This window comes from Gorilla gorilla, chromosome 21 (genome assembly GCF_029281585.2).
Source record: "Gorilla gorilla gorilla isolate KB3781 chromosome 21, NHGRI_mGorGor1-v2.1_pri, whole genome shotgun sequence".
Lineage (NCBI taxonomy): Eukaryota > Metazoa > Chordata > Mammalia > Primates > Hominidae > Gorilla > Gorilla gorilla.
In genome coordinates, this window is record NC_073245.2 from 16,619,161 (window position 1) to 16,640,636 (window position 21,476).

The following is a 21,476-nucleotide window of genomic DNA, read 5'->3' on the forward strand; positions in this document are numbered from 1 at the left end:
ACTATTCACAATAGCAAAGACTTGGAACCAACCCAAATGCCCACCAATGATAGACTGGATAAAGAAAATGTGGCACATATACACCATGGAATACTATGCAGCCATAAAAAAGGATGAGTTCCTGTCCTTTGCAGGGACATGGATGAAGCTGGAAACCATCATTCTCAGCAAACTAACACAGGAACGGAAAACCAAACACCGCATGTTCTCACTCATAAATAGGAGTTGAACAAATGAGAACACATGGACACAGGGAGGGGAACATCGCACACCAGGGCCTGTTGGGGGTTAGGGGACTAGGGGAGGGATAGCATGAGGAGAAATACCTAATGTAGATGACGGGTTGATGGGTGCAGCAAACCACCATGGCATGTGTATACCTATGTAACAAACCGGCACGTTCTGCACGTGTATCCCAAAACTTAAAGTATAATTAAAAAAAAAAACCCTCCCTCCCCCACAAAAATGTGGGGCACTTATAGCATCGAAAAGGCAGAGATAAAGAAAAAGGAAAAAGCTAAAAAGTAATTTAAAAGATTGAGAAAACCAGTGTGAACATTTCAAACGTAGAGGAAGGAAACTGCTATGCATGGCACACCTACTGTGTGTCATGCATTTCTGCATGCACTAACTTATTTAATTTTTACATTAAAGAAGTGAGGTCTGTGATACCAGAGTGCCTGTGTGCATTGGGCACAAGGGGCACAGTGAGGACAGACGGGCATTGGAACCCAGACTGTGCTCTGCCCAACATGCTGCAAACTGGCCTGGAGGAAGGGGCATCGTTTTCTAATTTGCACAAAGATATTATCTTAGTTTGGGTTCCCCCAAAGGAAGTGTGAGGCAAGAATTTGGATGCAGGCAGTTTTTTGAGAGGGAATTCTGGGGAGAACAGTAGGGGAAGTAAGGGGAGATAAGGAAGGAAGGAAGGCCGAATGAATGGATGAGTGGTTACCCTTATGAGCAACTGAGGCTTAATCCCACCGTGGACCCTCTAAGACAGTGGTCATCAACTTTTTTGGCGTCAGGGACCAGTTTCATGGAAGACAGTTTTTCCACGGACTGGGGTGGTGGGGGATGGTTTGGAGGTGATTCAAGCGCATCATGTTTATTGTACACTTTATTTATATTATGATTACATTGTAATATATAATGAAATAATTATACAACTCACCATAATGTAGAATCAGTGGGAGCCCTGAGCTTGTTTTCCTGCAACTAGACCATCTCATCTGGGGGTGATGGGAGACAGTGACAGATCATCAGGGATTAGATTCTCATAAGGAGCACACAGTCTAGATCCCTCCTATGAGCACTTCACAATAGGGTTTGCACTCATGAGAGTCTAATGCCCTGGCTGATCTGACAGGAGGCAGAACTTAGGCAGTAATGGGATCGATGGGGAATGGCTTAAAACAGATGCAGCTTCACTCACTCACCTTCTACTGTGCAGCCTGGTTCCTAACAGACCACAGACTGGTATCAGTCTGTGGCCCAGGAGTTGGGGAGTCCAGTTCTAAGAGACTGTGTGGAACATGCTCAGAGCTGTCCCAGTGAGGGGCAAAGAACTTGCGGTATTCCTGCCATGTTAATTTCCATACCTCAGAAGTTACGTGTTGCTCCTAGGGCACCAATGCCTTGGCACATGGGTCAAGCACAGTCCTGTGGCCAGAGACCAACCTCAGGCAGAGAGACACAGGAGACCATCTGTGTGTTGAGAACTACTGCAGGTGACCTCAGGTGACCCAAAAGGGTATGATGGGCCCTGCTAGCCGGAATACTCAGAGATGTGGGTAGATAACCCACATACGGACATGTGTTTGTTCACTGGACATTCGTTTTTCAACTGTTCCTTTTATAGTACAATGATTGTAAAAATGTCAGCTGTCTTGCCTTTGAAAGGAGAGTTAAATAGCAAAAGAATAATCCAGAAGGCTGGTGTCTAACCGCATTCCAGGCCCAGAATCATTATTTTGTGTCGTTTACATAAATTCTCAGTTATGAATGATTCCATTTTAGGACATGAATAGGCTGAACTTCTACTGCATATACAAGTTTTTCCAGCCTTTTCCATCTCCCTGAATTTGTTCATTGTGAAATAGGCTGCCTGATGGCTGAAAAAGACAAAAAACTTCAAGAGTTTTGGCACTCCTCAAGTCTTCCATGCCGCCTCTGTTTGTTTTATAGTATTAGTGAATCACAATGTGGCACACACCGATCATCCTAAAAATATGTCCAGAAAAGTTGCATAGATTGTATGTGGCCCTGTGTGTGTGTGTGTGTGTGTGTGTGTGTGTGTGTGCATATGTATGTGTATGTTTGTACATCTAGCTTCTTCCACCATTCTCCCACCAACACTGTTTGGGTAGCCAGCCCCCTCATCCTCTCTAAAGCCCCCATGCCCTGCAGTAAACACTGAGGCCAGGGCTGTGTGGCAGGACTCCCAGCCAAGCAATAGTAACTCCTGCTGCTGCCTTGAGTAACCAGGAATTCTCCATGTCTCATGAGTCCTGTTCATTGGGCTGACAAATGGTGACTGAGAAATACTCGCCTTTTGTGGTGTCATTTGTTGTTTCATGTGTAATATGCCCTAAGCAGTTTATGTTCAAAGAGAGAAAAGAAGAGAAGAGGGAAATTAATTCCAATTTCAGCAAGGTGTGATGCAAAGAGTATCATTTGGGGGAAAATGAAGAACTATGACTATTTAAGTGGCAATGTCTTATGGTTAATTAAGTCTGGTGTTCTGTTTTAGAGGTGAAAACTGAGACCAAGGGAAGTGAAGTGGCTTGGTCAAGGCCGCATGGACTCTTGGTCTCTGGACCCTGTCTCCTGGCTCTCTCTTTTGCAACAGGACGCTTGTGTTCCCTCTCTGGTCTTGCCAGCAGACACTCCCTCTGCTAGCCTAGAGAAGTTGTTTCACATGCTGGTCGTTCTCCATGTGTCCCCCCAGATGCATCCTCTGCCCTTCTTTGTCCTGCTCTGTGCCCAGGAGGCTGACCCTTGGGACCCACTTCCTGTGCCTCCTAGCTTCCGTGATGTGAGAGAGAAGTTGGAGTGTTTGTCTCCACATTCCTTCAGGTCAGTTCTGGTGTTGACAGTGATCACACCTTCGCTAATGGCCATGACCCCAGTCAGTGGCCTCCCTCCCGTGGCCGCAGCTCTTTCTGGGTTCTGCTGGCATTGACCCTTCCCCTCTGCTTTAAGCCTGGGGATGGTACAGGCTCCCGCTGTTGCTAGCCTCTGGTGGCTTAGCCCCCTGTTGCTTCCCTTCATCTTGTCCACACCTCTGCCTGCAGTCACTTCTCTAGAGTCTTTTCCGTTCAGTATCTGAGTGGACTGGGAACTTCCTGCCAGGCCAGAAGGATATGCTTAAGGGTTTCTTCCTTTGACAAATGGGGATAACAACAGTCTACTCGGGGTTCTAGTGAGGATCAAATAAGGTCATGTGTGCAAATGTGCTGTGTCTGTCTGGCCCAGAAGAAGGTTTGTCTTCACCAGGGATCATATAAGGATTTTTGGCCAATCATAGCTTATGCCTTAACTAGTTTCTACACTGGCATATTGCAGGGGCACCCCAACCACTCCTCTCTATTTCTCAGGTCAGCCAAATTGATACCATGTAGCAGAGCCTTGCAGTTTTCACTTTGAAGGCTGTGAAATTGTGAACTCATCCCTTGATCTGGAAGCAAAACTGGGAGACGTCACACATTCCAGCTTCATACCTCAGGCAGCTGCCAGCATTGATCTGCGAAGAGGGCCCTGCCTCTTCTGTCTCCACCTGTTACTTGAAAGCCAGAGAAGAGTGACTCATCAGCGGCCTAATGCAGCAAAGAAGACAAATAAGTCTCAGCAGGTAGGGTGTCCCCAGCCATGCTCCACTCAGAGTTCTGAGCAGCAGGGTCAGCCTAGGGAAAAAGGCAAGTGGGAAAAGTCTACTCCAAGGGCCTCGTGCCCCACCCCACTCTGCCAGTCTCTGCACTCCGACATGTAGCTCCCCCCGTCCGCACTCCCACCTGCCCCATCTCCAGAATACTAATCCTCAATCCTCTAAGGACTTAACCAAAGAACATCCCACATCCTTTTAATGACAGCCTATTAAACTTGGTAAAATTCTGATAACATGTATGAGTGCCTAAAACATGCTGGTGCTATCTCAGATGCAGGAAAGACAAAAATGATCGAGACATGTTGTCATTTCATCTCTGTCAACAAATACCATTGTGATTATCTGTGAAATTAACTGAATACTTAAAATAAGCATTCCAAACAACCTGCTGATCAGAGGGGGCCCTGGTAGTTGGCTCTAGCTGTGCTTTGTTAGTGGTTGAGAGTATGGAATTTGGAGCCAGTCTTCTCTGCATTTAAACTTCAGCTCTACCAGGTACACGCTCCATGACAGGAAGGAAGTAACAACTGCTCTGTCTGGAGAGTTGTGCTGGAGCCAACTCAAAAAAGCTGTTTGTGCACATCTCTCCCAACTCTGTGTTCACCAGCATCACACTGGTAGTTTAAAATCTTCTATGACGGGCCGGGCACGGTGGCTCATGCCTGTAATTCTAGCACTCTGGGAAGCCAAGGCAGGCAGATCACTTGAGATCAGGAGTTCCAGACCAACTTGACCAACATGGCAAAACCCTGTCTCTACGAAAAATACAAAAAGGAAAAATTAGTGGGCATGGTGGCAGGCACCTGTAGTCCCAACTACACAGAAGGCTGAGGCAGGAGAATTGCTTGAACCCAGGAGGCGGAGGTTGCAGTGAGCCGAGACTGCACCACTGGGCTCCATCAGGAAGACAGAGTAAGTGAGACTCCGTCTCAAAAACAAAACAAAACAAAGCAAAAAAATTTCTATGATGTAGTGAAGATTTACCCCCTTCAGCAACTGGCTGGCAAATGTTACACATTGGATGGGTTTCTTTTCTTTTCTTTTTTCTTTTCTCTTTCTTTCTTTCTTTCTTTCTTTCTTTCTTTCTTTCTTTCTTTCTTTCTTTCTTTCTCTTTCCCTCCCTTCCTTCCTTCCCTCACTCCCTCCCTCCTTCCTTCCTCTTTCTTTCTTTCTCTCTCTTTTTTCTTTTCTTTTCTTTCCATCTTCCTTCCTCTCTCCCCTCTCTTTCTCTTTCTCTTTCTCTCTCTCTCTTTCTTTCTTTTTGGCCTGTAGAGTCAGCTGTGAGATTTGCCAGCACATCACTGACTTTTTACTTCATTCCTCATCTCTAGAATGGCAAATAATAACAGTACCTGCTTCATTGGATTGCTGTGAGAATTAAATGATACAGAAGATGTTCATGTCACAATGTGTTTGATAAATATATATAATCTGCTCTTTTAATTATTTTAATAGTCAATGGAGTATCTGGGTTTCTTTTGGTTAATGATGCAGCAATCAGCTGTCCTAGAAATTGCAGACTGTGCTGACCTGGAGGGAGGAAGACCCTTCCAAACCCCTATCCAGGCTCCTCTAAGACTCAGATTTTTAAAACAAAGCAAAACACAAAAGCAACTCTTTGCTTGCAGATGACTCAACTTCCTTTTTGGGAGGCTCAAGTCTGCTTCCCAGGAATCAGCAGTGATTAGTGATAGAAAGAGTAGCCCTCATGACCCCAGGTGACCATCAGGATGCTAGGGCAGGAAGGAGCCTGTTGATTGAGTGCTGACCTGCAAAATTACCAGCACAGGTGTCCAACAATTTCATTCTTGAGAAGCCAGAGTTGAGTTTCTGGGGTTGCTTTGGAGGGTTCAGGACATGCTGCAGGGTAATAGGAAGGACATGGGGTGAGAAAAAGGTTCCTGCCAAGTTGCTGAAAGACACATGATAGCTCAACAGGGAACCAAGAGTCAGGTTTAATATTGTTTCTGCACCACACTTAATAATTGAGGTCAATGGTTTATCAAGTCCTCACTGAGGGCCACAGAGAGGACAGGCTTCTAAGTGCAGAGAGGCAGCAGTAAAGGCTGAGGCTGCGGGAAACATAATCAGAGTTTAAAACACTAACACTTACCTGCTGGTATGGTTGAGAGGCATTCCAATAACCCTTGGCCCCTGACTTTTCACTGTGCCAAAATCTAAACTATTACACTAGGTCTTGAATAACTTTTGAAAATGTGTGCTTTCCCACCTAGTTAAGGCAAAGTTGCCTCAAAGACAAATATCACATTAGCACAGATGATCTTATAAGAGCAATTACCATCAATGGTCACTGCCTGGAAGTTGGACCTGGAAATGACATGCTGGATGGTCATAGTCTTGTTAGATGAGGTGTGCGTGTGATGATAAGTGGGAAACAGCTTGATTTAAGGGACATTTTAGTCCATGGCCAGCACAGTAATGATCTTGGGAAGCCTGAAGCTATGTCTTCTTTTGAGCAATAAGGTACAGGGCGCAGAAGGGGCAAAATAAGTCAGGGAGTCCAGTTAACATGTGAGATGGAAACTTAAGGATAGGGACAGAGCACACAGAAAGCACAGGGACACAGCTTTTTGCTGGACATTTTGCCTGTACTAACTGGTGAATTAGACTGCACAACAGGAAAGAAGCATGTGATAGCAAAAGGGGTCGAAAACGGGAAGGACACTCAGAGGGCAGGAACTATGACGGGGCTCTGCGGCCTTGTGGGCAGCAGGGAGAGTGTATTTTTGGCCTGTGGGTCTCGTGAGCTGGAAGAAATCAGGAAAGGGAAGCTGAGCATTTAATCCTACATAGATCACAGGCTAATCGTGCCCATTTAGTGTTTGAAAGTGAGAAGTTGTCAAGGCTTTGTGACAGCCTTGAAACCGCAGGCATTAGAGGATAGAAATCCTGAGCCCAGAGGGAGGCAGGCACTCCCATCTGCCCAATTTGGTCTTCAACAGCTTCCAACTCTTTAATATTCCCAAGCAGAATCAGATTAAGCAGAAGTGCTCATAATAGTACTCCAATTTAGCCTGTATCTTCTCTCTCTTTCTTTTATCCTGGGGGCCATGTGCCATTAGGAGCAGAGGTTGTGAATGTTCCAGAAATCCCTTTGGGATGCAGGCCTTCCTCCCATGCAGAAAATGCCTACTGAACACACTAAATGCCAGGCACATGCCTTGTACTGGGGTGCAATGGTGAGGGGTGACACCCAGAGGGAGTGTCCCCCTCTTCTGTATTACTTTTTGCCTAACCTTTTCAGTAGACTTCAGAGTTGGTCATCATGACTTCCTGAACTCATCTCTTTCCATCTTTCTCTCCTGAGCTCTGAGAAGCAAAGTCAATTCAAATCCAAAGTGCTAGGCATAGGAGTTTGCTTCGTAAGAATTCAAACTTTATTGTTTTACCTCTAAATCTGGCCTGCTTCTGTAGTGCTTGAGACTTAGCAAGCTCTCACTACTGTTAGCTGTTTTTGTTGTTGTGGCTGTCAATATTATTTAAAACTGATAAAAACTGCACAGGGAAGTTGACACAGTCAGATATTAAGTCGATATGCCTATCATTGAATGTCTGGAGCGAGGTAACCTCACCTCAGACTTGATTCCTAACAAACTTCAGTGAATATTCAATTTTTGTTTTATCACAAGTGTATTATTACACCTGCCTATATGGGAAGGTGAAGATGGTCCAGTTGTTTGCTTTGAAAGGAGGAAAGAGTGAGAAAGTACAAATGAATGAAAAAAAATATTTTGGCCACAGACGCTTTTTCTCTTGGCTTTACAATAATAAAATATGTAGTGGGATTTTTATTTTGCTTTAGAATTTTTAGTTGTTTTTTCCTTTTTGAAGTGCTCCTTCAGAGGAAACAAATCTTTCTATTGACATTGAAAATGAGTCATAAGAGAAGTGTTGCTACTTTCCTTTTGAGGGATTTTTTTTTATTTAGTTTTGTTTCCATTAAGTTTTAGCAACAGGAAAATATGGACTTTCAGCATCCACAGGGATATGATCAAATGGAAACATATGCTCCCTGTTTGTCCATTATTACAAACCATGAGAAAACTCACAAATCACTCATAGACTTTCTAGAAAGGTTGATTGGACAAAATATTTGACAAAATAGCCTACTGCTTCCTTGATATTTCTGAAACCAAATGAGTATTTGTGTTTCAAAAAAGCAAAGTTGATTAAAAAAAAAAAAAAGCAGCTGATGAAAGTCCCAAAATGCATATGGGTCAACTATGTTTATTGCAGAAACACTAGAGAGTGGATGAGAGATGGGTCAGTGGGCACAGAAGCCCACCTGCAACTGCACTCACACCTTGGCCTACATTGCCAAAGAGACCAATATATCAGCAATTGATTGGAAATACCACAAAGATGAATCACAGATCAGGAAAGCAAATGCCAATCAATGATTGAGCCTAGGCAATAATATATGAGCTAAAGGCATTTATCAAACCTGTGGAAAATTAGAAGACTTGCCTAACATGGCTGAGAATGCTACATATGAACCAACTTTTATAATAATTCAGTCTTTTTTTTCAGTCCCCTAGAATAAAAAGGGCATATCTAAACTCTTGAATTTATTTTGATTAAATCAAGAATTTCCTCCTGTATCCTCAGGATCTGGTATTGAGTAGGGACACGATAAAACACTTGTCAACTGGAAGGACTCTATCAGCAGCACCTGGGCTCCATTTGATTTTTTAACCTGCTTAGTATTTCCAACCATAATGACCAAAATGTCTGCCTTCAGTTACAGTACTTGTACCCTGAGGAAGTGAAATAATTTAGCCCCCTGGCCCTCCACCCCACTCCGTTTTCTCAACTGCAAACAAAGGGATTGGACTTTATCCGGTTGCTTTCAGTTCCGTAAAAGAGAGGTCAGATCCACTTTATGTTGTCAAGGATTCTTTTTCTGTTTTGTGAGATACCTGGTTTTTAAATTCCTCTCCCTTTTTAATTTTTCTCCAGTTCTTCCTGCTTTCTGCATCCTCTTCCTGCCTTTCCATTGTTTTCTCTTTAACAATCACACACTAGAAAATATGTAGAAGTGAGTGAAAAATACATCTCATGCTCTGTTTAGTGTATCCTCAAAAAGACTTCATGGTAAAAGGGTGGTTAGGATGCTATGTTCTCTGTGGGTTTCCACTTTTATTGTATTATAATTTATATTTTCATGCTTACTACAACTCTGGCTGTGATTTATTTTACTATCCCAGATATGGTGAAAAATAATACTAATATGTGTGTCTTTTGTTTTTAGCTGGGTATTAGCAAAAATCATTCCATTTTCCCTGAGACATCTTGCTCCAACCACCTTGCAGTGCAGCTATTTTGATTACTTCATGTCACTATTAATCATGTGCTTAAAGGAAATAGATAAACTTTGAAACAGAATTCAGCTCAGCAAAGGTTTATTCATTATCTCCTGGGTGCCTGGCTCTGGTGCTAGGTGTATAGAGGGAACAAAGGTGAGTATATCAGGGCCTATGGTGAAGACGGCAGGAGAAGCTGAGTGAGAATTTACATACTCTCATGTATGACTTATGTATCAAAAGAAAGGCCCAAAGTGCTTGGAGTATTACAGCAAAGGAGAAATGATGTATGTGTGTGGAAGTGATTTGTTTGGGTGAAGTCCTTGGGGTCTGTGAGAGCGAAGCCTTTCCATATCCTGGAGTGCTTGGGTGTGGAATTCAAATCTTCCTCAGTTGGCAAAGGGGTACCAAATGGAAGGCTTTTACCCAGGAAACCATGATGCCACTGGTGCTTTGGGAAGATGAATCTGGCAGGAGTATGCGGGGTAGTCCAGGGCCGGGGGAGGGAGGCCTGGAAAGAGCCTCTCCGTGTCCTGATCCTGGTTGCACTGCTTCTTTGCCAATCCCTACTCCATGTGGTTGCAGCAGCTCACAGCTATAAAAATGTGTTGACCCAAGAGGTTTAATATTAACCAAAGTTATAGTCAAAGTCAATTTGGAGGATTCAAGAAAAAATCTGATGCTAATAGAGAAATAGAAGTCAATATTTGTAATGTGAGTCACAGGCTCAAAATAGAAAAGTAAAACACATCACTGCTACAGTTCCCAGAGGGCTGTGGGTTACACAGCGCAGCAGATCTGTGAACCAGGCCTCACCACCCTCTAGGTCTATTTTAAAATTTCCTCTGGCCCCTTCCTCTAATTCCTAAATTCCAGAGCATGATATTCTAGTGGAACTCACCAGATATCCAGCCCTGGTGAAGTCATAGCTTGTTTTGAGTGGGTCAATGGAAAAAAAAGATTTTTTTCCCTAGTTGTGTATAACCTTCCTCTCTAGTGACGTGGCATGGAACGAACTTATCATGATTTTATTTTGTAGTCCATACTTCATTCTACAGTGGCTATCATTGTTTAAAACTTCATCTCTTATGTGTTGCCTATTTTGAAGAAGGCAGAGGACAAGAGAGGGAAGCAGAAATATTCAGAATGACATATATTTTTTGTTTTATCACAAAATTTATATATTAATACCAGAGAGGAGGGTGTTGTCCACTGGAGGGGCTATGACATGTTGAGGAGCTTCTAGAATTTTCTTTGACAGGATGGTTCTTGTGAGCGTTCATGGCGTAGCTTTATCCTGACTCAGATGTTAATCCTGGACAGAGGCTTGAATGTGTTTTCCTGAGTGTGATCAGAAAATGAAAAGATTCATGAAGATAAAGGAAAAAAAAGAGCAAACCATAGCATGTGTACCCAATGATCAGCAGTTACTTTCTTAACAGTGCTTCACCTAGTTTATGTTGTGGGATGTACAACACACAAGGCTAAATTAGCTGCTCTTCACCCAATGTGTTGGAATGCTATAGGGCCAGATAGTATCTTATCACTAGTGACCACAGGAAGGACAATGCATTCCAAACTGAGTCTTCAAGGGCCAAGGCGGGTTTGATAGAGTCTGAGATTTATAACCCAGGCTGCTCTACATGAATCCTCTGGAGGGCCTGAGAAACGTGTGATACTTAGTTCTCCCTTGATTTCTTTTTATTGCTTTGCAAGAAGCCCAGCTTATAAAGTTCAGTTTGAACACTATCTGCTTCAAAGAGGGGCCTGGTGATGAGACCAGAGGTGATCAGATAAGAAGGAAAAAGGAAGTGGTGAGGATGGGTGCAGCCAGAACAGATTGGACTGGCAGCTGATGAACCAAGCTGGGCAAGGAAGTAGCTTGAAGGCTCTGTCTCGGGGTTGGCCATTTTTCCTCCTTTCTCATCCAGACCTTGTCAAGATCCTGTGGTTTATCATAAGTTACCAATCCCTAACCAGTATCTGCTTCCTCATCAGCACGATGGTCATAGCTTCATCTCCCTCCCAGCATGTTTTCAGAAGTAATTAATGCTTGTGAGATGTTTTGAGATCACTGATAAAAGACATTCTACCTGCCCAGGGTGTTATTACATTATCTTATTTTCCTCTTCATAGTCAGGATCAAACCCACGATAACTTAGAAATGAGACAAATTAGTAAAACGTGGTATGTGAAGGCTGCCTTAACAATTAGATATGTATTGAACTGGGCATTGTACTAGAATTATATACACAAAATATGGTGCTGAGCTACATCTTAAGAAATCTTAATTACTTTCAGATTCTGTCAGGTTACATTTCATGACTCTACTTAGATCTCCTTAGAAATGGTGAATCATTAAGAGCAAGGCATCCACTGACGTTGCCCATCAAAATGGACTTAGTACCTGGCCCCAGAAATGCCCAAACAACACATGACCTTTTGCGCATTTATTTCTGTCTCCTTAGAGGACTGTGTATCTCTTTGAAGAATAGGAGAATAGACAGGATATATAGCAACTGGTAATTTCAGTTTATGATGCGCATGTGAAAATTGGATTGTCACCAAAACCCTTCAGGGTAGGATCCTCCTCTTACAAAACTCAGCACTGTACTTCATGTGAGGCATAGATTAAGAAAGCTTTTTCCTTCTCCAAGGAAGGGGCACTGCCTTGAAAGCTTACGTGGTTATTAAGAGTACTTCCATCAGATCTTTCGAAAGAAAGGTGGAGATGACCAAAGGGCAGAAGGTCACCTACGTAATAAGATCCACATGAGACAATAATTAAAATGGAATGCTTAAGGAGGATGCATGTGTCCTGACCATATAATTCTCAATAAAATTACTCTAAATTGATCTCCATTTAAATGAGGTTTTCCAAAAGGCCACCTCCCATTTCATCTAAAATTCTTTATAAGAAATTCATGGATGAAACTCAGGGGATAGGAAATGTCTTGAAATGAATGTGAAATGTTATCCACTTGTGCATTTTTCTGGGAAAATAGTTTATCCCCCTTTCCTTATATTTCTAACAAACATGGTTCATGACGCTTAAGAACCACAGTGCCATGTGAAATAGTATAGATTAATTGTGTGAAATTGATATGCAGTGTAGGTTTGTTTCCAAATGCAGATTAGGCATTTTATTTTCAGACAATATTTAGTTGTGTTTTCCTTGATGCCATCCTGATTTTTATTTTCCTGTAATCCTCATCCAATCACAATGTTCTACCAAAGTCTGAAGGTGCATATAAAATGTGTGATGTGACCTTTTACCCATTTGGAGATATAGAAAAGCATCCTAGGAGGTGTGTCAATTACAGCCCTTCTCAACAGAGAACAAAGATCATCTCTTGGAATATGGCCTAAGGTTATGGGGAGGGGGACGGGGACAAAGGATCAGTGTCAAGGTGGGGCTGAACCCATGCATTCTAATCAGTTGCCATTTCCCTTTCTCCATCCCATGCAACATGCAATGCTGGCATTTTAACCAAGAGACAGATATTAGGGAAAGGACAGGTAGTACAGGCTGACACCATAGATCTTGGAACAGGGCAGGGACATACAGCTCAGTGTTTAAGGGCACTTAAACTCTGAGTTGGGAGAGTAAGTTTGGGTAAGATCCAATGAGCCATGTCCATAAGAATGTTTGACCTAGACTGAAGATCAGGCTGGAGATAAGGAGAGGGAGTAGAAATTACTCCCCAGCACAGTTCTCTTAGGAAGTGGCCTGGATGTCTTTGAAAGGCATAAGCTTTAAGCTCCCCTTCCATCACATGAATGGTGACTGGTGTCACGAGTGTGTATACCAGGGAATGTCCCAGGCCACGTCTTGAGTGAGCAAGGGTTAGCGAAGCCATATCACGTAGTTCGTCTGGTGAGGAGAGAAACTGAGATTGAGAAAAGCAAGAATTCAAAGGTTACATTGCATATCAGCATGGCTGCAGAGAACAGCAGCTATCAGTGGTCCGAACTACAGGGTCTGTGGTAGATTATCTACAGAGATAACAGGCCACAACTTCTCTTAAGTCTGCATATTCATGCTGCTTCTCCCATCAACAGGGGGAGTCTATTTCCATACCTCTTGAATCTGGGTTGATCTTGAGCCTTACACTAAGCCAGCTTTTGAATGATGCAGAAGGGATGTTCTGGGATTTCCACACTCAGGCCTTAAGAGATCTGGTAGCTTCTACTTTAACTCTTACTATTCTGAGACACCACATGAAAAAGCCCAGGCTATTCAGCTGGAGAGAGAGGCTAGGTGGAGAGGAAGGCCCCGGAGCATAAGAGACCGCATGGAGATCTCTCAAGGAGAGGCCACAAGGAGAACCAAGGTACTCCAGCAGCCAGCCAGCACCAGGGCCATATTAGATCCTCCAGCTCAGCCCAGCCCAGCCCAGCTCAGCCGACAGCTGAGTGCAGCTGCATTAGTCCAGCCAATCCCATGTGAAGTAGAGACAAGCTGTTCCACTCAGCCCTGCCCAAATTCCTGACCCACAGGATCATGAGCAATGAAATGATTGTTGTTTTAAGCCACTATGTTCTGAGGTGATTTGGCACACAAAGCCATAGATAACTGGAACAATGTCTGAATGGTCCTGGGGAACTCAGGCAGAATTCAAGATTGTAACCTCTTGGATATGCTAAGTGAGGTTTGGAAGAGGGAAATTTAGACAGAAAAGTGCCAGCCTTGTGGTCTTTCTGGTTTAAAATGAAACCCCAGAATCTCCCCAAAGTACAGCTTTTTGGGGAGAAGACTGGCAAAAATAAGAGTGTAAGGGCTTTTGTACGAACTGGATATGCATATGGGAGACAACTCATTCATCTTCCCTGTTGCTGGTGAGGAGACTTCTAATGGACTCTGTCTTGGTCAGAACTGGTGTAGGTAGCCTTGCAGGCTGGATGCTGGCACGGCAAGTGGTGTTATTTCAAGCAGCTAGTGCTGTTCATACCACCAGCTCATGTGCCCTCTGCCCAGCAGAAGACAGAGGAGAAGCCCAGCCCACCAACCAGACACTAAGGGAGGTTTTGTGCCAGACACTTGGCAGTCACCTTAAAGAGACAAAAAGATAAATAAGACATAGTTTCTATTTGTGAAAAGTACACGATCTTGGGTTTCACTTTTTTTATATGTCTTCCTTTCAGAGTTGCCCTTGGTGTCAAATTGCATCAAATCTCACCTAGCCAAAGCATGGCAGGGATTCAGAAATCTCTTGGGAGAGCTGTCCTAGGCCCTGCTGGCCTCCGGGACAAGAATGCAAGCCTGAGTGCATATGCTACAGCTCTGTCTGCTGGCATGAGAGTGTACAGGTCTTTGAGGTTTTGCAGGTAATTCTGATACCTACACATTTTATTTATTTATTTATGAGTCAGAGTCTCACTCTGTCACCCAGGCTGGAGTGCAGTGACTGGGTCTCAGCTCACTGCAACCTCCGCCTCCTGGGTTCAAGTGATTCTCATGCCTCAGCCTCCCATGTAGCTAGGATTACAGGCATGTGCCACACACCCAGCTAATTTTTGTAATTTTAGTAGAGACGGGGTTTCACTATGTTGGCCAGGCTGGTCTCAAACTCCTGACCTCAGATGATCCATCTGCCTTGGACTACACATTTTAAAATAAGCAGATGATTTATCCTCAGTGACTCAATGAATAAGTAAATACTTAAATATTCAGCAAGAATTTACAGAATCTCTATTTTATATAAGCCCCAAGCTGAACCAATTGCGGAAGGATAGAAAAGTCTTCTTGACAAGTTTTCCTGGGCACTGTGGTGTTTCTTAATTTGCTGCTGTTGTTTCTGCTATTTCTAATTGGTTTTGTTATCTCCATTCTTTGTGTTGTACTTCCCTGAGGTGTGGAGAAGTTAAGGCCAGAGTTAACGTTTATAGCATTAATTCAAACCCCAGAAGACAAGAGATTGATAAGAGAAGAAAGGAAAGGTAGAAAAAAGATTATCTACAAGCCAGTCCCTCCTGCTACTCTTTAACTGAAACCATAAAGAATGAACCCAAGCTTAATACATTTGTATGCCCTGTGTTGTGTATTTGTGTGCGTGATGTTGTGGGTTATTGTATGCATCACTGTTCCTTTGAGAACTTAGTGGAATTCCATTAGGTTCCATTTTAACCCATCAAACAATGTCATAAATCAGGAACAATTTACCTTCCTGATCTAACTGCGAAGGACTTTACTCAGATTAAAAAGAGTTAAAGTTCCAAGGGAATCGCTAACTCTCCTTTGTTGGGAAAAGTGCTCCTAATTTGACGTTTCCTCACATTCCAGCCATACCTCATGGTGGAGGAACTAGGAGATTTCCGGGTCCATGGTGTATGATTTAATGATTTGTGAAAGGCAAGAATGTTAACTTAGTTGATTACTCAAAACTGACTGATAAGGTATCAGACAGGTTAATTTGCTACTTTTCTAACCTCTCCCAGAGAACTTGAACCAAAGCCTCCTTCTCCATAGGCCATCTTTATTGCCCTCTGCATGGAAGGCTAAGACTTTTTGAAGGAAACAAGCATTTTATTCCTGTGCTTTCATTTGCTCCATCATTTTATTCCAAAGAGACAGCCTTTATTTGTGATAACCTCATTATTTCCTCAACAACCAATGGTGATGTCACAGTTGAAATATTTCGATCTCAGATGGAAAAAGAACCCTGGCAGATAGGGCCTGTTTACACTGAGAAATAGAGCTTAGTGCTGAGGGTAAAGAGCAAGGCATTCTCCTTTTAATTCAAACACTAACAGTTATCAGAGTGTTATCTGGGAGACAAACTCCTGGGGATTCTGTGATCTAAAAGAGTGGCTTTTGACTCGTACCTTGTTCCTTACAGCCATTGCCTCCATGGAATCCTACAACCCCATTTCTAGAAGGGACCCAAAGAGCATCAGTCTTTTCCTTTGCCTGCAGAGGTTTAGGAGATCTCTGTTTACCTTGGTCTGGGAAGCTTGTTTTATATGTATTCTTGAGAAGGTGCTTATTCTCTGAAATGAGCCAATAAAGAAATTGTTGTTTTATATGCATTTATTACGGGAAATAAGGCTAAAGTCAAAAGTTTTAAAAGTGAATTATAGGCCGGGCACAGTAGCTCATGCCTGTAATCCCAGCACTTTGGGAGGCCAAGGCGGGTGAATCACCTGAGGTCAGGAGTTTGACACCAACCTGGCCAACACGGTAAAACCCTGTCTCTACTAAAAATACAAAAAGTTAGCCAGGCGTGGTTGTGGGAGCCTGTAATCCCAGCTACTTGGGAGGCTGAGGCAGGAGAATCGCTTGAACCCGGCAGGCAGAGGTTGCAGTGAGCTGAGATCGCGCCACTGCACTCCAGCCTGGGCAATAAGAGAGAAACTCTGTGTTAACAACAACAACAAAAAAAGTGAATGATAAATTGAAATGGTCTCAATTGCATCCTTGAGTACTTGGCATTTAACAAACCAAAGGATATTTTTTAATGATAAAATAACCCTGTGAGAGGACATAAAAATTCCACAATATGATTCTATCATGTATTAGAGACTTAAAAATAACACTACTAACAACAATAACATATAAGATTACATTTACAGAATTGTATACAGAAGATATACTAATAATATAGACCCCCAATATATGTCTAAACAATTCAAGATGATCTAAACTTCTTTTCTGCTCAGATTTTATTATTTTAAGAAACACATGCATATGCATGTTTAGACTGTTAGTTATGCATATATTTTTTCAATTTAATTGGGTGAGATATTTGTGGCAAGTGAATGCAGGCTTCAAATGTGGGTTGAGCGGGAAATACAATTCAGATTTAAGGATGATCGTCTAAAGCTATTATGTCATTAACATTATAGCAGGCACAGCAATACATTAACATTATAGACCTGGGAAAGCTGGACAGAGTTGGGAGATTGTGATGGTCCTAAAAAAGGCCCTGATAATCATTTAGCATGAAATTATATAGCCTTCAGTAAAAACTTTATTATAATTCTATGCATTAAACAAATATCCAATTAACTGACAATAAGAAAAATGAGAATCGTCAGGTAAACCCTTGATCAAACCTTTTTCACCTGATTTTCTGCTATATCCAGAGTCTCAAAGCAGTCTATGTAGAGAGCACCCTCTGTGAATGTATGGATAAAATGCATCCTCCCCTGGGGGCGCCAGGTAAAGGAGCTACTAATTCTCCTTGCCTCAGGGTCACACATGCCAGGCCTCAAATCCCCTTGGCTTTCTAATCAGCCTTGGTTCTGGATTTTCATTCGTTCCTTGTTGAAGGTGAACATGCAGAATTTATTCTACACAATGTCGCTAGTGAGAAACGAAGAAAAGAAAGGGCCAGCTAGAACTCAACAGTTCCAACTATCTCAATCTTCGTTCTACTGAAAACCACAGAATGCCTCACTTCTGTAGAGTCCTCTTTATCTAAGGCAAACAGTGCTAAGTAGCACTTCATTACTTAACGATTATTGAGAAATGAATTCTCTCAACCCTTAGGCTTCTTTGAAATAACTATTATGTGTCGTAGACTCAATGGACAAATATAGAACCAAATGCCACCCTTTTAACAGTGCTCTGAGACTGGCCGGGGAAGAGGGTGCTTATGTTGAAGAAGCCCAGGAAAAGCTCTGCATGTGACCAGGAAGGAGAGAGGCCAGGGACTAGGAAAGAGCAGGCAGGGGCCAAAAGGGAAGTCAAATGTGGTGCACCGGGCATGCATCTTTCAGCCAGCCTGGCGAAGGTTCAAAATGAGCTCTGTAACCTCCTGGGTATGTGACCTGTGGTGTGTACTTAACCTTTCTGATCCTTGGCTCCTCGCCTCTAAAATTATGATAATAAGATTGCCTTCACAGTGCTGTCGTAAGGATTCAATGGCATCATGTATGTGAATCATTTAGCACAGTGCCTTAGATAAACTCAGTAAACAGATAGTGTTATGTCAAAAATTCTATTACCTATGTTGTTATTATTGTTATTAAAGTATGCTTCAAAAGTTGGCCCTGTGATAAAATACAAATAGACCCCAAAAGAGGTCTGTGAAATAAAGCCATTTGGAACTAAGGTGGCATGTAAGATAATATATTTAAGAGTGATTTCTATTTATTAATTCATTCATTTCACCAATATTTATTTCTCAACCACATTATTCCAGCCACTGTTCCAATCTTTTTTTTTTTTTTTTTTTTTTTTTTGGAGACAGGGTCTCACTCTGTCACCTAGACTGGAGTGCAGTGGCACGATCTTGGCTCACCACAACCTCCACCTCCCAGGCTCAAACAATTCTCCTGCCTCAGCCTCCTGAGTAGTGGGATTACAGGCATAAACCACTACCACTCAGCTAATTTTTGTATTCTTAGTAGAGACGGAGGTTTCACCATGTTGGCCAGGCTGGTCTCGAACTCCTGGCATCAAATGATCCACCTGTCTCTGCCTCCCAAAGTGCTGGGATTACAGGCGTGAGCCACCACGCCCAGCCAGTTCCAGTCATTTCAGAGGGAAAAACAAATAAGCCAATAGTCCTTGCCTTCAAAAAGCACCTAGTCCACAAGGGAGACAGACACATAGATAGATAATACGATAAAATATAGGAAATAAATTAAGCGTACTATGGTAACCTTAAGACATGGATGGTAACCTGGAAGCAAGGAGACTAGAACTGTGGGAGACATGGAAGCCTGCTTGGGGAGGCATCAAATTTGACTTTCGTAAGATGAATAGACATTTGCCAGACTGTACAGCAAAGACAGAATGTTTCATTTAGAGATGGCCTCAGCAAAATTATCAAGGCATGAAACAGCATCATGTGTGAAGAGCACGGAAACCACGTGAATGTGTGAGGCAGGTTGATTGTGGGAGATGAGGCTGGAGAATTACAGAGGAGAAGAATTACATATAGCATGTTGCAGGTGTGGGAAAAGGGGGTCGGAGGAAAACGGAGGCTAGAGATGAAGAAGCTGTTGGAACTAGTTGAACTGAGCCTGGAAGAAATGGGATGAGATGAGAGGTGATCAGGAGCAGGTGATTAGGTCTGGTCTTAGCAAAAGGAAGGGCACCTCATCATCTGAGAAGGTAGAGAAAGAGGCGAGTAAAGACGGGTGTAGATGAAGACAAGGTTATAGATAGCAGAAGACAGAAGGTTCACCCAGGAAGCCTCTAATTTTTGTGTACTTAGAAGCATGGTTATTTACTGAGATGAGGGGCGTAGCATGGACTGAATTGGAGGTTTGAGGAGAGGGTGAAAGTTCAGAAGAGTAGCTCAAGGACCTGAGCATCTATGAATGAATACATTGTAGAGTTGTACACAGGCCCAGCGGAGGTTAAGACAACACATTCGTGGTGGCACAATTGGGTAATTTTTCTCTAGCCATGTTCAGTTTCCCAGGTGTAGGAAAGATAAGGGCAGGTGACGGGTTGCTCCAGATGCAGTGAGAATAAAAAAGAAAGAAAGAAAGAGAGAGAGAGAGAGGAAAAGAAAGAAAGAAACTAACTCAAGAAAATTGAGCGTGCTTCTAAGAAAAGAGTTGGGATGGCCATATAGAAGACCCAGAGAAGACACAAAGGCAAGAGGTCAAGAGACAGTGGTGACATCAAGGATGACGGCATTGAAAGAACAAGCACGCCATAGGGAGGGAGGAAGAGACTTGAAAGGACAGGAGGTCACGGAGTAGGATATCAGTGTTGAAGTTCTCTGAAACACAGCAGTTCTGGCTGGTGGCCAAGTCTGGGGTGTGGCTCCTGAAGTGGTAACTGCAGTGGAATGAAGGTAAAGTTCATTTTTATTTTAAAAAATAAAAAATTGTGAGGGCAGGTATTGAAGAGGCAGGCTGTATAGTTGCTGTGGACTGATCACAAGAGGTGGATGGGGGATGATGGTTATGATTCAAGTGCCAGCCTCCACCGAATGACTCAGATGGACAAAATCACAATGCCAGTGACAAAGGCAGAGAGGTGGTGCCATAGGCTTTAACTTCGAAGAGGAATGAGCTTTTTTGCCCAAGGGTGAAAAAGTAGTTCTGGAACCATGAAACTGCTCTTCATCATGGTGACATAGCACAGAGAATCTCAGGCAATGGGACATAAGATTGGCGAGTTTAGATAGAGAAGGGAGAGAAGAGGAGGACCGGCCAGAGAGGACAGTAGACAGTGTGGAGAAGGTAACAGTTGGGGGTGCGGAGAGTTCTCTAACACCTGGCCACAGTAGGTGTGGTCCCAATACTAGAAGCATAGGCATGGCATGGTGGCTTGTGAGAAATGTAGCACCCACCCAGACCTACTGACTCAAAAGCAGCATTTTAGCAAGATCCCCTGGTAATGTGTGTGCCAATTTAAATTCTAGAAACACTACTCTAAAAATAGGTAGGGTGATTACGGATGGGTAAGGGAAGAGTAAATACAAATTCTTTCCATTGATCCCAGCTCTCTCTGACCATGCTCATATGAGAAACTCAGCTTCTCCAAGGAATAATACAAGGGTACTCTATTTCTCTCAGGATGTCAAAGCACCTTAGAAACATCCGTTTTAATTCTTTGCAGGCTTAATGAACTGTTTTCTGTCTCACATTCATTTATGCCAGGTGAGAGGGTGTCAGCAATCAAAACCGTGACTTCAGAGAGAGGCAGAAAAGGACAGAGAGAGACAGAGAGAGAGAGAGAGAGAGAGAGAGAGAGAATGAGAACAACAAAAAGAAACTGCCTAAGGGCACATTGCTTTTAGACAAGGAGTTGGTGGAAGAGCCAGGAGACAGAGCCAGGGCCCAACCTTCTGCACCACTATGTGTTCTGAGCATGGGACCACACTTCCTCTTCAGCCAGTCCCTCCTGGCCAAAAAGCTGAGAGGAAGCGATGCCAGGGAACCGGTAATTGTATAGCTTTTCCAGCATACTGCTCCAGTTCCACATAACGGGGCATGTCAAAACTTACTCTCCCATCTGAACACTCAGCAGTGACCAAATGGGCTGGAGGAAGTGAGAGAAATACCATGAAAATCCTGGGCTGCACCTCAGAGACTAATAAATAATTACTAATGGGAAAGAAAACAGAGGAAAGAGAAAGAGCAAAGGAGCAGGCAGGACAGGCGGAATGGATTCTGGCCCACGAGAGGGGAACAGACTGGGGGTTAAGTGCAAACAAAAAAATTTAACACACCAGGAGCAGTGACCCAAAGACAGCAAAAGAAGGAGAGTCAAGCTGGCTGGGGAGACTTGCTGTTCTCACATTTGATACGTCTGCTCACAACATGTTTCAGTGACTTATTGAAGCTCAGAACTGGGC